The following is a 13,777-nucleotide window of genomic DNA, read 5'->3' as shown; positions in this document are numbered from 1 at the left end:
TACTGTCGCCACTCTTTTACATTACATGGGAACTGTTTGGTCACCAGCTTGTTGATTGCTTTACTGCTTTTGTGAGCGCTCAAACACAGTTTTGGTCGAGTAGTGAATTGTAATGCGTGTGGAATTTTCAGACCTGTTTGCTTGAAGAAATGTACTGCACCTGTAGTGAGTAACTATGCTATCATGTTATTTACATTCTGCTTAACTATCAGTGCTTGAATGTGATAAGCATGTTATATCTGTTAGGGTCATAACACTTTTTTGCAGGTTGCACAGCACCTCATAACTGTTCCGTTGGCAATAGATTTCAGTATTTGTGTCCTGTGTGAAAATTTGTCTAAAATAAAATTCACTTTTGCTTTATTTCAGAGGGTCGAGTTCCACACGAGAGATCCTGAAGCTAATTCTTCCAAGGCAGAGCGGGGCATGCTGAAAGTTTATCAGAAAGGCCGAAAGAATAACTCGGTGGTTCATCTGCATGTACAACCATCGTCAATGTTATAATGTACTGTTTTTTGCAGCTGCGATAATATTAAACAGTCCGAGTCTGCCCCAGCAGCCCATATGGGTAACAGATGTTTTGATTAACCATTCTTTTATGATGTCTGAAAGTAGGCAGTATGCATTCAATGAATTTGAATTATTTCATAAACATGGCTTCATGTGGTTGGATAAACCGTGCATAAATTGATGTGATTTTCCAGGAATGACAGGTTCCCTGTGAGATTCACACACTAGTTTTCTCACGCAATTGACTAGGTGGCAGTGTAAGGTGTCTAATAGAAATAGTGATAGGAACACCACATTCTCGAAGTGGCTGACACCAACAAACTTTCCATAAGTACCAGTGAAACATGGCTTATTATTTGATGGCAACACTGTTCCTCAGATGTGCACCGTAGAGTAGCTCTAGGTCCCTGTCTTTATATGTTTAATAGCTACACTGCCCAGGTGCAGCAATATATGACACCCAAAATATCACAACGACGGTAAATCGTGCGTCTCTGTGTGTTCGTCCATTGTCTTTTCCGCTGTTTATTTTATGATTACGACCCAAAATATAAAAAGCTGATATATGGGCATATAAAAAATTGCCAGATATGGCCATATATGACATTAATAGGGATCCCATATATGGGTATATTAAAAATGGGCAGATATGGACTTATATGGCCATATAAGGCCATATGAAAGCCCATATATGGGTATATAAAAATTGGGCAGATATGGACTTATATGGCCATATAAGGCCATATATGGCCTTATATGGCCCATATAAGTCCATATCTGCCCAATTTTAATATACCCATATATGGCTTTTTTGTATATAAGTCCATATATGGGATTTTTGTAAGGGAAAACATCATTTATTATCCTAACTACAGTTCTTACCAGCACATGGCGTAGCGATATAATAACGCCACATGATAACTAGAGACTCTCGTTCGGGATACCAATGTCTATCAACTACTTTTCTACTGGTCAGCGCTAGTATCGTGCGCGAATTTTAGCGCGAATTTAAAAAAACAAGCGCGCGAATTAAAAAAAAAGTATCACGTGACTGCCGCCTAACGCGCGGCGCTTATAGTGCCCTCATAATTAAGTTGAACCAATTATCAAAGGCTGCTTTGCGCGCGGAGGTCGACTGAATAGACTATCGGTGACTGCGATGGACGTCAAGCGACCAAAAGGAGCATACCATTTCAACAACAAGAAATTCTTCAACGAAAAGGCGACAGCCACGAAGCAAATGCGACGTGAGACCGTAGGCAGCATGTGATGCAGCGTGGGCATTTTTCTTGTTTTCTTTTGGCACCAATGAATAAACACATTGGGAGGGGCGAGGGTGACAGCGTAGTGAAGGACCGATATAAAAGATTCACTTACATGTGGCGGACGTTCTTCGGTAGATTCTTTTTTTTAACACAGAAGTGTTTTATGCCGGGGTCCACCACGGCTCCGCTGACGTATTTCCGTCACCGATATGACGTTGTAAAATATAAAGACTAACAGTGGGCAAAGAAAAAAAAAACAGAATAAAATTTCCGTCACCGCGAATCGAACTCACGACCGCTCGTTCCGCAGCGCGAAACGATTTGGCCACGGACTGCACGTTCTTCGCAATGCTAACGGCGAGCTATTTATATATACCAATGCGGGTGGCTGTACTCGGAGATCTGTGTTACAATGTGTTTTCGTTATCACTAGCGAGATGGCGCGACGGGCTCGAAGTGCGCGCTTGAAAGGTCGTCGCTGTTGCGACGAGCGCCCGCGTCACCCGCGTCTACAGGGCGTGGTCGCTTGTGCGGGCGCTTATCTCGTGATCGCGGTGGTTTGTACGTCTCGCGTTGAGAGCACGAAGGTCACTTGGCCCACTGCAGCGGCTGCTTTTGCGAAAGGAGCGCGGTGCTCACGCAGAAATAAGTTATAAATGTGACAGTTAGTTCGCTCTCATCCTGTGTATGTACGTTCCGTGCGTCCTTTCTGCTTGAGCAGCGCGTTGCAAGTTTCGAGCTGCTTGCCGTTCTTCGCGTGACATTACAATTTGTTGCTGTAGCATTCATTCCTTCGCCCTTGGGGCGGAAGAATGCTCAACAAACGCTCAACTACGTCTGTGAAGACACGTTTCGCTTTCGTGTTATACCGATTCCTATGAGAGAGGGATCATCCATGTTTTTTTTTTAACGGTACGCCCCTACCATGATTTAGCGTTCATCACAGTCACCGACAGCCTGCTCAGTCGAACTTCGTGCGCGGAGCAGCCTCTGATAATTCGTTCAACTTACATTTGAGGGCACTAAAAGCACCGCGCGTTAGGCGGCAGTCACGTGGTATTTTTTGAAAATTAGCGCGCTTTGAGGAAAGGCCGGGAAGAAATTAAGCAGGGGAGTTATTGTACCACACATTGAAAAATTCGATGTTGCTGAACGAGCGCTACAACTTCTGTACTGAAAATTTTTCTCTAGAGTTACAATTTAAAAAGTTCATTACGCAAGGTTTGTTAATTGCCGAGCTTGGCGGATTGAAGAAAGTATTCTGAGGTGCTCTATATGGCTCAGAACATTCCGCGATGCGCAGCGCCTATAGGGGCGCCACTGAAAGCCGCGTAGCGGCGGCCGTTGGAACCGCTGGTGGGTCGCGTAGCAGACGCCTCATTTGCGTGCGTGCGATTTGCAGCTTGTGCGCATCCCAGATAATTACTTTTGCGGCGATAGTGTGCGCAAAGGAGCCGCACTTTATAATAGTGGACATGTGTCCGATGTCACAGCTGTGTGGGACGGCAATGTCACCATACGCGCCAAGTGTTTGTCACAGACAAGCGTCAACAAGCTTCCCTACGAAGTGGAGCTTATCGTAAGCACACCGCTTTCTTTATAATGTCCCGATCACGAACGGCTGCATGCGTTGACGCGTGAACCAACGTTTTTTCTCGGCACAGTAGATTCGTTTACGTGCCATGTGTTTAGTAGATTTTGAGGGAGCGCTGTCGCACAGGCCTATAGATTTCACAGGTGCGGCCATGCGAATGGTCAGCGTTGGTAAAAATTTGAAACCAGCACGATAAACTTGTGAAAGAATAAACGATGTACTTGTCTTCATCGGTGCAGAAGCGCACAGCGAACATTCTGCACCGATGATCGCATTCGAGTGCCATCAAGAGGTAGAATGCAGCCGATTTCGTACAGCACACATGTGATTCCACGGCGCTTTTGTAAAAGAGCCGTTACCTTGCCCCACATTCTCTGGCATTGCGCTTCGCACCATTCGTTTTTCAAGAGAGCCTAGGCATCGCGTCTTATCAGTAATAACAACCTCATGTGAATTGTAGCGTCTACAGTGCAGGCGAGGCGACCAAGTGTAAACGTAGTAGCATTCGCTGAAGACGTAGCGACACAAATGGAGAAATAAAAACACGGTAATCGTTCTAACACTGCAGTAAACAAAGCGCGATTGCTTACCTTCTACGTCGTACAGCCGCAATCGACCGCCGCCGTCGCTCTCGCTCATGAAATAGCACCGGAAACCTGTAGAAGCGCGTTCCTGGCGATTTTTATTGCGATAGCATTATATGGACAGTCTCGGCTGGATTTTGCCGTCGCCGCCGTCATGCACCGTATATGTATAAGTATGTATATATATATATAAAGGCCCCAAAGAAAAATAACTCAGAAAAAATGCTTCCGAAGCGCGGAATCGAACCAGGGACCTCTTGCTCCGCAGCGAGCGGCGCTATCCACTACGCCACGAAACGCAGATCCTCCACGTAGCTAACGGCGAGCGTTATATACACACCATTTAGCACTGGACGGACTCAGAGACAGCAGGCGATAATAAGCGTTTCTTCATTACCAGCGAGGTGGCTCTAGGAGCCCGACGGGCGCATTTAAAAGTCGTCGGCGAGCTCGCTCGCTTCTTCTTATATTTGCTCATGGGAGAAGCTTGCCCTTCCGCTGTCTGCTCGCGCGGTTTTCTCGTGGCGAGAGGTAGAGGAATGTTTCACGCTTTCACTGTGATGTCCGCGCTCATGTTACGGCGCGTACGAATGTCACTCGAGCTCAGGGACGCCGCCAAACGAAGAAACAGAAGATGAGCGCGAACTATCAAGTGTCACAGCTCGACACTTGAAGCACGCTAGTTTCCTTCGCTGCTTCGGCCGCCTTTGCAACAGAAGCGCTGTTCAAACTGAGAGTATCCATTGGCGAGCCTAACTTCGTATAGCATTAGTTCCTTGCTATCGCATTCATTGCTTCGCCCTTGCGGCGAAACTGTGACTTTTTCTGTGTGTTTGAGCAGCCGACAACGCAGCAGTTATTTTTCGACATCGCTGAGGCCCGACAGAGTCGTTAAATCACGATCAAAACACATCCATCCGTGCACTCGCGTAGACGCTCGCGGGAACACTGCTCGCCGGGACCCGTCATCGCTTCCGAGTCGTGGCGGCAGATGGCGTCGTCGGCGCTTTGCGCATCGCCTATTGGCCGCGAGATCGAGCGGAGTCGCCGCCTGGCGGCTACTGGCTGAAGCGCGCCTAGTGTGGATTGCTCCATGCGTCGTCTGCTAGCCGCGTTGTGTTTGCGTGTGCGCGTACGTCATGCAGGGCCTCAAAAGTCGGTTTGTTCCGTTGCGTTGGTGCAACTTTAACCGCTCGTACGTATGCCTAACACGATGTAAAGAAGCATTTGGCCTTGATCGGCTCTATATGTATTGTAATAAGATCAGTGATTGCACTTGTCGAGAGTGTTGTGTGTGGTCGTCGTACCGTCCGTTCACGAGAGTCATATTAGTGTAGGTGCCGCTCTGTGGTTCAAGTGCATTACAAAGTGCACTTGGCGTTGTCCTGAAGATGAGAAGTATTAAATCTCATGTGAATATAGCCTTTTAGCGGCTCGGTGGTTAAAAAAAGGCTCTCATGCACTTGCGCGTTGTGGTTAGGTGTATAACTTCGGGACTGTCGTTTATAGGTTACGCGACGAGCTTTAGTTGTGTACGGTCCTGGTCCCACTGCAGAGACATATTTCTGTCAAGTCACGTCTGACACTTCGGCACTTAAATTGTCCGCTAAACAGAACAGAAAATGGAATGACACGGAAATCGCAAAACTGAGTTGCCTTGCGCATTTATAACTTGTGGCGAAATGTATACAAAGACAACCGTGTACTTGCGAGGTAGCTTATGCCTGTCAAACTTGCGCTTTGGCAAGTTCAGTGTCGGAAGTGCGTCAGGCCTCAATCTCCTCCGCGAAAACCCGTAAAAAAAGAGAGCGAGCGAGAAAAATATATTCATCAAGATCAGCAGCGGCGAGAAACTCGCTCGCGCATTTTCATCGCTTACGTGGCGAGTGAGTGCTCATAAAACGATACCCTTTACTATGCACCAGATCATGCATACACACTTGCCGCGTTTCGGTGCACGTACTTGCCCCGCGGAACACTGAGAACTGTTCTCGCGGCCGTGTAAACACAATGGAACATGCGCGGACTACAAAAGGGATCGGGGACTCTCGTTTAAACAGACTCATAGCCAAGCGCGAACAAACTTTGCATTCACAGCGCAGACGGTACATGAATGACACAGAATAAATTCCATGATATAATTTTCTTCTTTCTCGATTGATTCTCGCTTAATTTTCCTGCGGAAGTGTAGGAAAATCAAAGCACAGGGAAGCTTCCCCGAGCGTTCGCTTACTGCAACCGTCTTCACGCTCATAATGCACAGCAGCAACAAGCATATAAATGCACACATTAGGGAAGTTATCGCTGACTACTCACCATCCGTTCTCGTTCGCGAACGCTAGAATGCACCGTCGTCGAAGTGCTTGCTGCACACCATCGCGTACTTGGAAGGCGTCTTGCCGTTACGAAGCCTAACGAGCCATAGTCGGCGACGTTCCGCGGCGGTGGGATAGAAATGGAAGCTTCTCCCTCGCTCTGTTAGTATGTGCGGCATTGTGGCACCGAACAAAACCTCACCATCGATAACGAAGGGTTTTCTGCGGGTACGGAACACAAAATCACGATGTGAAAACAGAAGCCCCGTGCACTTTACACATCCCACGCGAAACCAGTATCCACACTAGCGGGGTGACAGTGCTGCCACCTATAGGTCGATCTCGCCGCGAATACTGCACTAAATGGAGACGCGTAGCGCGCGTGTTAAATTTTTTAATACTTGGTGCTCTTTAGATGAAACACCCTGTGTAGTATTTCGCGGCTGTCCTACCTTCGTGTTACAGCAGAAGACCCCGGCCTCTAGGCTGGCTGACATGGGAACAAATTAGAAGAAATTTGACAGTGAGCGCTGTTTTTTGCAGCACCACCGCCCGGGATTGAACAACAACCTAAAGTATGGCCTCCGAGATTTTTGGGAAATGCGAGATTCGAAACGAGATTTTGCATTTTACGTTACCTTTTGTAGCAATACGTAGAAACAAAAGCTAATTTTAAGAAACAAAGGAAAAAGCAACACAGCTATAAATGATGACACTAACAATAAAAGCCCACTATCCACAGCTGCGATTCGAACCCGGGCCTTTTGAGTGGGAAGCAGGCATTCTACCCCTGCACCACTTTGGCGGAGCCGCGCGCAGCTCTTAAACAGCGACAGACTGCAGACTACCGATCGCAGCGCCGCAGGTAGATTGACCTGTTTAGGCTTCAATTTCTGTACCTTGGTGCTGCGGCCGTTCCGAGCTGTTCTAGTACACTTATAGGCTTCCCAAGCAACGCTTAGCGGCGCTGCTGCTCTTTACACGCAGCGCCATCTCTGGCAGAAAAAGAGAAACTGGGGTGTTAGCAGCGCGCGTTTTCCCTTCTCTCCACCGCGTTGCCGCTCGCTTTGCACGTGCAGAGCTCTCGCGGTGCACTTGCGCCGCCTCACAATGTACCGCTTGCAGTGCGGCTTCAAAAGGATTTTCAAGCTTGACTGGCACTTCCGAAAAGCGAACTTGATAAAATGAGAAAGGCTCGTCAATCACGTTAACGGTGAAGAGCAGACGATCGATAACAACGACGCCCAACTCAAAGCGAAATGCATTTCCCAAGTCGCGATTACACCGCGTAGGTCGTATACCTCGAGGTAAGTCTCATTCTGTCATGTTAAAGATGAATAATGGTCCACATGCACTCCGAAATGAAGCCGTACACGCTATCGATGTTCTGCGGCGTGGACTACGAGTCATATGATTGTTGTTTGGATATGGCATGCTTACAGTAGCAGCCGTGTACTTTCGTGAACAAACGTTTGCGGCGTGCGAAAAAAAAGATTATACGGCCATGGCACTGCTTCCTGAGAAGGTTAGAAGAGTCAAGTCCTCCGTGCCGCATCACCCGCCGATTATGACGCGAGGCAGCTAGCTGAGCTTTAACCACTGTGAAGCAAGATGAACTGCTCGCCTCGTTTTTTCGGCTCTCGCGTCATGCTTGCAGTCTCTTTTTATGATATCGACTTGACAGGCGTATAAAACCTGTTGCCTGAACGCGGCTAGAAAATCGCACAAAGTCAGGAGGTGGTTACTTCAAGGTTGCACTTGCAAGGCATGTATTAAGTGCCAGTTATATTTAGCGGCTTAAATATATATCACCCTAATAAAGTGACAAAAACAAAGCAAACCTGAAGAACGATGTCAAAGCTTGCTGCATATGCGCAGACGTCCGTTCAGGCGTGACAAAGCAGCCTTCCCGACGCGTGAAATGCAGGCGCCGAACTTCTGACGATGTGCCGAGTTCAGTTGAATTCAACCAACCGCGCAATGCTAATGGTATAACGCGAATGTGAACGTTCAACAACGACTGGTAGGTCTCACGAACACGGGGAATCAAAACACAAAGTTGCTTCACCTACAACCGTAACTGGACTTTAACAATACGAGAAGACAGCGAGTAATCATTAATGTAGTCGCTGCGTGCATGCGCCGCGTTACTGACCGATTCAGGTAGTCGGAACGAACGAAAGCGATGAACTCAGACAGCCAAAATAGAAGGGGAGACAGCGCTGTCAGCTATCCACGCTTGCCGCCTTTATTTCTCGTACGACACGCCCGGGAAACGATGCAGTTTAACACGTGAATCGCGTGCCTTGGTGTTGTCTGCACTGTTGTGGCTGGCCGCAAAACCGCAATACTTCGGACCACGCTTGCGCTTCCGCGGGGTCGCTTCTGGGCCCGTATTCTCAAAAGGCGACAATCGCAAAAGTATCGCCTTTGGTGTGCGCTGATTGGCTACTGAGCAAACCGGAAAAGTTAGGGCGCCATCTGGTAATTCCGCCGACGTCAATTTTGCGTCATGGTGCTCGACGGTGCTCTCGACATATTTGCAATAAACGAAGGCACCGTTAACCGTCGGTTCGTGGTGAAGTCCAGCATTTCAGTGACGTAGGCGGTAGCTTCTAGTATTCAATCCTCGGTGGATATACGCAGCATTTTTTACGCTGAAGCTTTCATCGAGCATTACCTTGGGGTGTTATCAGCACTCCTTCTTTGCCAGCGCGTGTTTTTTCGTGGTTTGAACGTCCCAGGAACATGAACCGTGCGTTGCTCGCGTGGCTTATCGCGAGCCGGCAACATGTTGAGATCTTGAGACGATGTCGCTGCGGCAGCACGCTACAGCTGAACTCTCCTAGTACGCCGTGTTAAACTCTGAACGAAAATACGTTTCACGCAAAGTTGCATTCTTTAAATATTATACTGTGCAATAAATAATCGAACAAAAAAGCGTTGAAAGCACTTTCAGCACGTCTTATACTTCAAGTAGCCACAGCCAAGCCGGCCAAGCCTGGCCACTGCGTAGAAGCAGCAGCACACGCTCGAAAACGCCGAACTCGGCGTGCTCTGCGCTCGTACGGTGCACTCACTCCTGTGTTGTGAGACATTCGTACAACCAACGGCCAGTTGCAAGAATGACGTCACAGGCAAGTATTTTTTTTTTACTTATTGAACGCATCAAATTCTACGTCACCAAACGCGATACTATCGCCTTTTGCGATCGTTTGAGAATACGGGCCCTGCCATCGCTGAAATGCGCAGCTTCGCACAGCAAGCCTCTCGGTTCAACGTACCCAGCTGACGGCCCCCCAGTTACCCGCACCGAGAGAAGAACGCGCGCGCACGTGCGCTACCGCTACCGTGAAAGGGGCTGAGTCGTTCGCGCCGAAGGTTCAGAGCTTTCCGACAGAGCCGCAGCGTGGCTGGCGCGGCGCTGTCGTCGCGCCGCAAACTTGAGCTTGGGTTCCCTATAGACGATTTTCCGCAGCGGCGCACGGGCGCTGCCATGTTTGATCACGTGATCGTAACTGGCCTTCCCCCAGCCATTTGCCCCAGCCAACGCATTGGGCCAGCGAAGCGGCCGTGGCCGTACTACACAAGCTGGTTGCTGCAGGGTGTAAGCAAGTCACATGCTTGCGCAGCAAAACATAGTTCTACATGTAATCGCCTCAGAGTTGAAAACGTTGAGACATTCGCGTTTGTTTGGTACGTACCACGCCACAATGATAAGGGATATGTGTAATCTACTTCGTATTTATGGTGTATGCCTTTAATTGTTGTATTAGCAACCGCCAGTAGCTGGGGTTACAAGCTAACATGGCAGCACCCATGCAGACGCGACAGCCTGCTTCGATCCGAACTGGAGCTTGCTACTTGCCCGTTGTCCTCCCAGCAATAAATGAATGGCAAAATCGGCCATCGCTTTGAGTCAGCTCACGCTGGAGAAAAAGCGTCAGGTACGCTTTGTCTTTATTATTGCGATCAGCTGCGTTTATTTAGCCATGCCTGCTGAGCCTTGCCTCCGACAATATGAGAATGAATCTTGGAAACCCTGCAAAATACCGACGAGAACATTGCTCTCGAAGCTTCAGGACGCGAATATAAAGCAAATAACTGCGTAGGTTTTGAACTTGCGGGCCACACAGCGCAGGACGACGACGTGATAAATTCGAGGCGGAAGGAAACTACATCCACAGGTGCCGCCATGTTTACTTTTCCGCCGCTGCCGTCTGCGCCGTCTGCTCGCTTTTACTCGTGTGCGCGCAGACGCTATGGGAACGCCGAGCAGACGACGCGACGCGGATGGAGACATATTGAGCAGCGCTACCAAAGGCCACGGCAGAGGCATGGCCATGGAGACGGCCATCGTAGGGGGGCGGCCACGGTGCGGTGGCGCCAGTGGCGCCATCTAGTTTGATTTAATAAAGCAGCTGCGGAAAATCGTCTATAGTCGAAGGTACTGTTTCCGTTCTCTGGAGTGTCTCTCTGTGTCGTGACATCGATGTTTTGGTAGTCGATCTCCACAAGAATAGTCAGTTTATTATCTTAAGATGAGCGATGTTCGTGTAAAGGATATCAAGCAAGTTTAATATATTTTCGCTTCACATGTTTAGCTTATGTTTGGCCCAAAAAGTGTTGAAATGTACTGATAAAAGCCCCAATTTTTAACCAGATCCTACAGCCAGGCTTTTCCTTTTGATATATCTTTGCAGCTTCTGCTCAATCGACTCCATGAGCAATCGCAGTGTTGTTATACTCGTGAGCAACATTTTTTGGCAATGAAGCGAAGGCTACAGAGCCACAATGCATGTATCCTACCGCTAATGAATATAGTCTCACAATTGCGTCCGTATTTTCTGCGTGAGATATGTAAAATACTGCTTCATTTTCTACATGTAGCATTTTGAGACGGAACGCAGCGCACACAAGCAAGATATTTGTATTTCTTTTACTTTATACGTTGTCACGTTTTTGCGTGAGTGAAAAAGTCGCGCCTTTTACCCGTACGTTAGACGCTAAGCAGCGTTTTCGTCGAAATGCAACGCTAGCCATCACTTTCCATGGCGTTACGAGACGCGCGCCAAACCGGGCTACTTCGCGTAGCAGTACATGTGCAGACGCTCCGCCCGCGTAGCTTTCCCTTCATTGCCAAGAAAAGTTGTCCGCGAGTATAACGCCGCAGTTTAATATTCCTGCTCGTATTCGGGACACCTGACGGCACTCCGCAGCACTATAAATAGCGACCCGTATCACGGCGCTATTGAACGCCAATTGATGTTGTCCAAAAATACTAAACCTCTAAAGAAAAATGAAACAGCATAAAAAGGTAGGTAAGGATTTCATTTTATAGATATATGAGCATAAGTTTGTTACAGAAAAGGGTGAATTACTGTGAGGATCATTCATGAAATTTAAGGCAATGGTGGTAGGTGCGGTTCGAAACTACAGAACGTGAGATTGAATCACCTTAAGTGAGCACAGGTAATACCAAGGAGGTTAAAAACCTCCTTGGGTAATACTCGTTCGGTGATTACGTAGTGCCCAAATGTAGGGCTACGCAGCACACATGTAATAGTTAGTTAGGGGCCTAATTACACTGCCCATAGCTTAACTCCCATTACACTTAGGAGGACATCGTTTGCGGCGATGGCACCTCTCCAACAGTTGCCTCATCGGTTGACTCACACTACTGCATAATTACTATACACTAGTGCGTCATTTTGGTACAGAGCAGACGTAATTCCGTAGTGTGCGCCGCGCCTCCCTCTCGCCAAGTGGCGCTTTCGCTCCGTCGTACCTAGAGTTACTGTATATGCTACCTTTAGGTAGCAGAGTTGCGCATCTGTCTTCCAAACGCCGCTAGCAACCATGCATTGCAGAGAAGCTGACGCGATGGAAGCCGATGACCAAAAGTTAACGCTACAGGTTTGCGCCAGTAAAGGCTCCTAAATAAAACACCAAAGTTGCCTAAACATTTATTGCGATAGCAATTATACGAACACTCTCGGCGGATTTTTGCTGTCGCCGCCACCGTCATGTCCCGTATATATATATATATATATATATATATATATATATATATATATATATATATATATATATATATATATATATATATATATATATATATATGTATATATATATATATATATATATATGCATAAAAGCCACAAACAAAAATAATTGGCAAGAAAAAAATTCCGAAGCGCGCGACTGGGGATTCGAACCAGCGAGTTTTCGCTCCGCGTCGCGCTGCCTCAGACAATTACGCCATGCGTCATTTTTTTCTCTTTCAGGGTATTTGTTACAAATGTGCTTAATTAACATACATAGCGAACAAAATACTCAAGGCGGCCTCTACAAGCCTACAACAAGCGTTAAACAGAAAGAAGTATAACTCTGTGTCCTAAAAGGGTAATAAAGCAGTTTGCACCAACTGGCCCAAGTGAAAGCGTTACTGCATTAAGACGACGACGACGAAGTGTCTGCTTAGCGGAACGCTGTTCGAGTAGCTCTTGCCTTTTTTTGCGCAATAATATGTGCACCCCGTGAAGGCTACTATACTGTGCTCATCGGCGATGAACGCGGACCAGTTCGGATACCTGCCAGGTCCTGCGGCGTCAGCGGCGTCTGCGGCGGCCGCGTCCAGGAAGCGGACGGGCCCTTACTGCGACTATGACAGCGAGGATGTCCACTCACTGACAGGTGAGGGGTCATCTGATGACGACTTCGAACTTGTATCAAGCCGAAAGGCGAAGAGGCGCAACACCAGGCCCTCTTCGTCCCCGAACGTACCAAATGAAGAAGCGCCGCGAAGGCCCGCAGCCAACACCATCATCTTTATTCCTGCTGGCCCCAACGGCAACATGAAGCGCCTCAACAGGCAATCTGTTTCGGCGCTGCTCGAGGGACTGGTGCCAAATGAAATCATGGACATCAGAGTGAACCCGCGTAAGAATGTCATGGCGATTGATGTTTCGCATGCTGCCGTTCTCAGCGTACTACGCAACTTCACAGAGCTGGATGGAATCAACGTCCGCTCCTACATCCCTGTGGGCTCCAACGTCGTCGCCGGCGTCATCTACGACGTTGACGCTACCATACCCAGCTCCGACTTGTCTGCCCTTGTCAAGCCAGCTAATGAAGCTAGCGTTATCGCTAAGGTTACCCGTTTGGGTACCTCACGCTGCGTGAAAATAGATTTTCAAGGCAACTCTCTACCTTCGTACGTAAAGGTGGGTCACTTTCGACACCCTGTGAGACCGTTTGTGCCGAAGCCCCTACAATGTCACAACTGCATGAAGCTAGGTCACGTGAGAGGCGTATGCGAAAATGAGCGAGTATGTTCTCGCTGCGCTGAAACCCATTCTGCGGACACTTGTATAGTCAATGTTCTCAAGTATTCGAATTGTAATGGACCTCACGAAGCTTCCTCAAAACAGTGCCCAAAAATGAAAAGAGAAATCGCTGTATTGAAACAAATGGCAAGGGACCATACATCGCATCGCGAGGCTGCCG

This window comes from Rhipicephalus sanguineus, chromosome 5 (assembly GCF_013339695.2).
Source record: "Rhipicephalus sanguineus isolate Rsan-2018 chromosome 5, BIME_Rsan_1.4, whole genome shotgun sequence".
NCBI lineage: Eukaryota > Metazoa > Arthropoda > Arachnida > Ixodida > Ixodidae > Rhipicephalus > Rhipicephalus sanguineus.
This window is presented reverse-complemented; position numbering follows the sequence as displayed.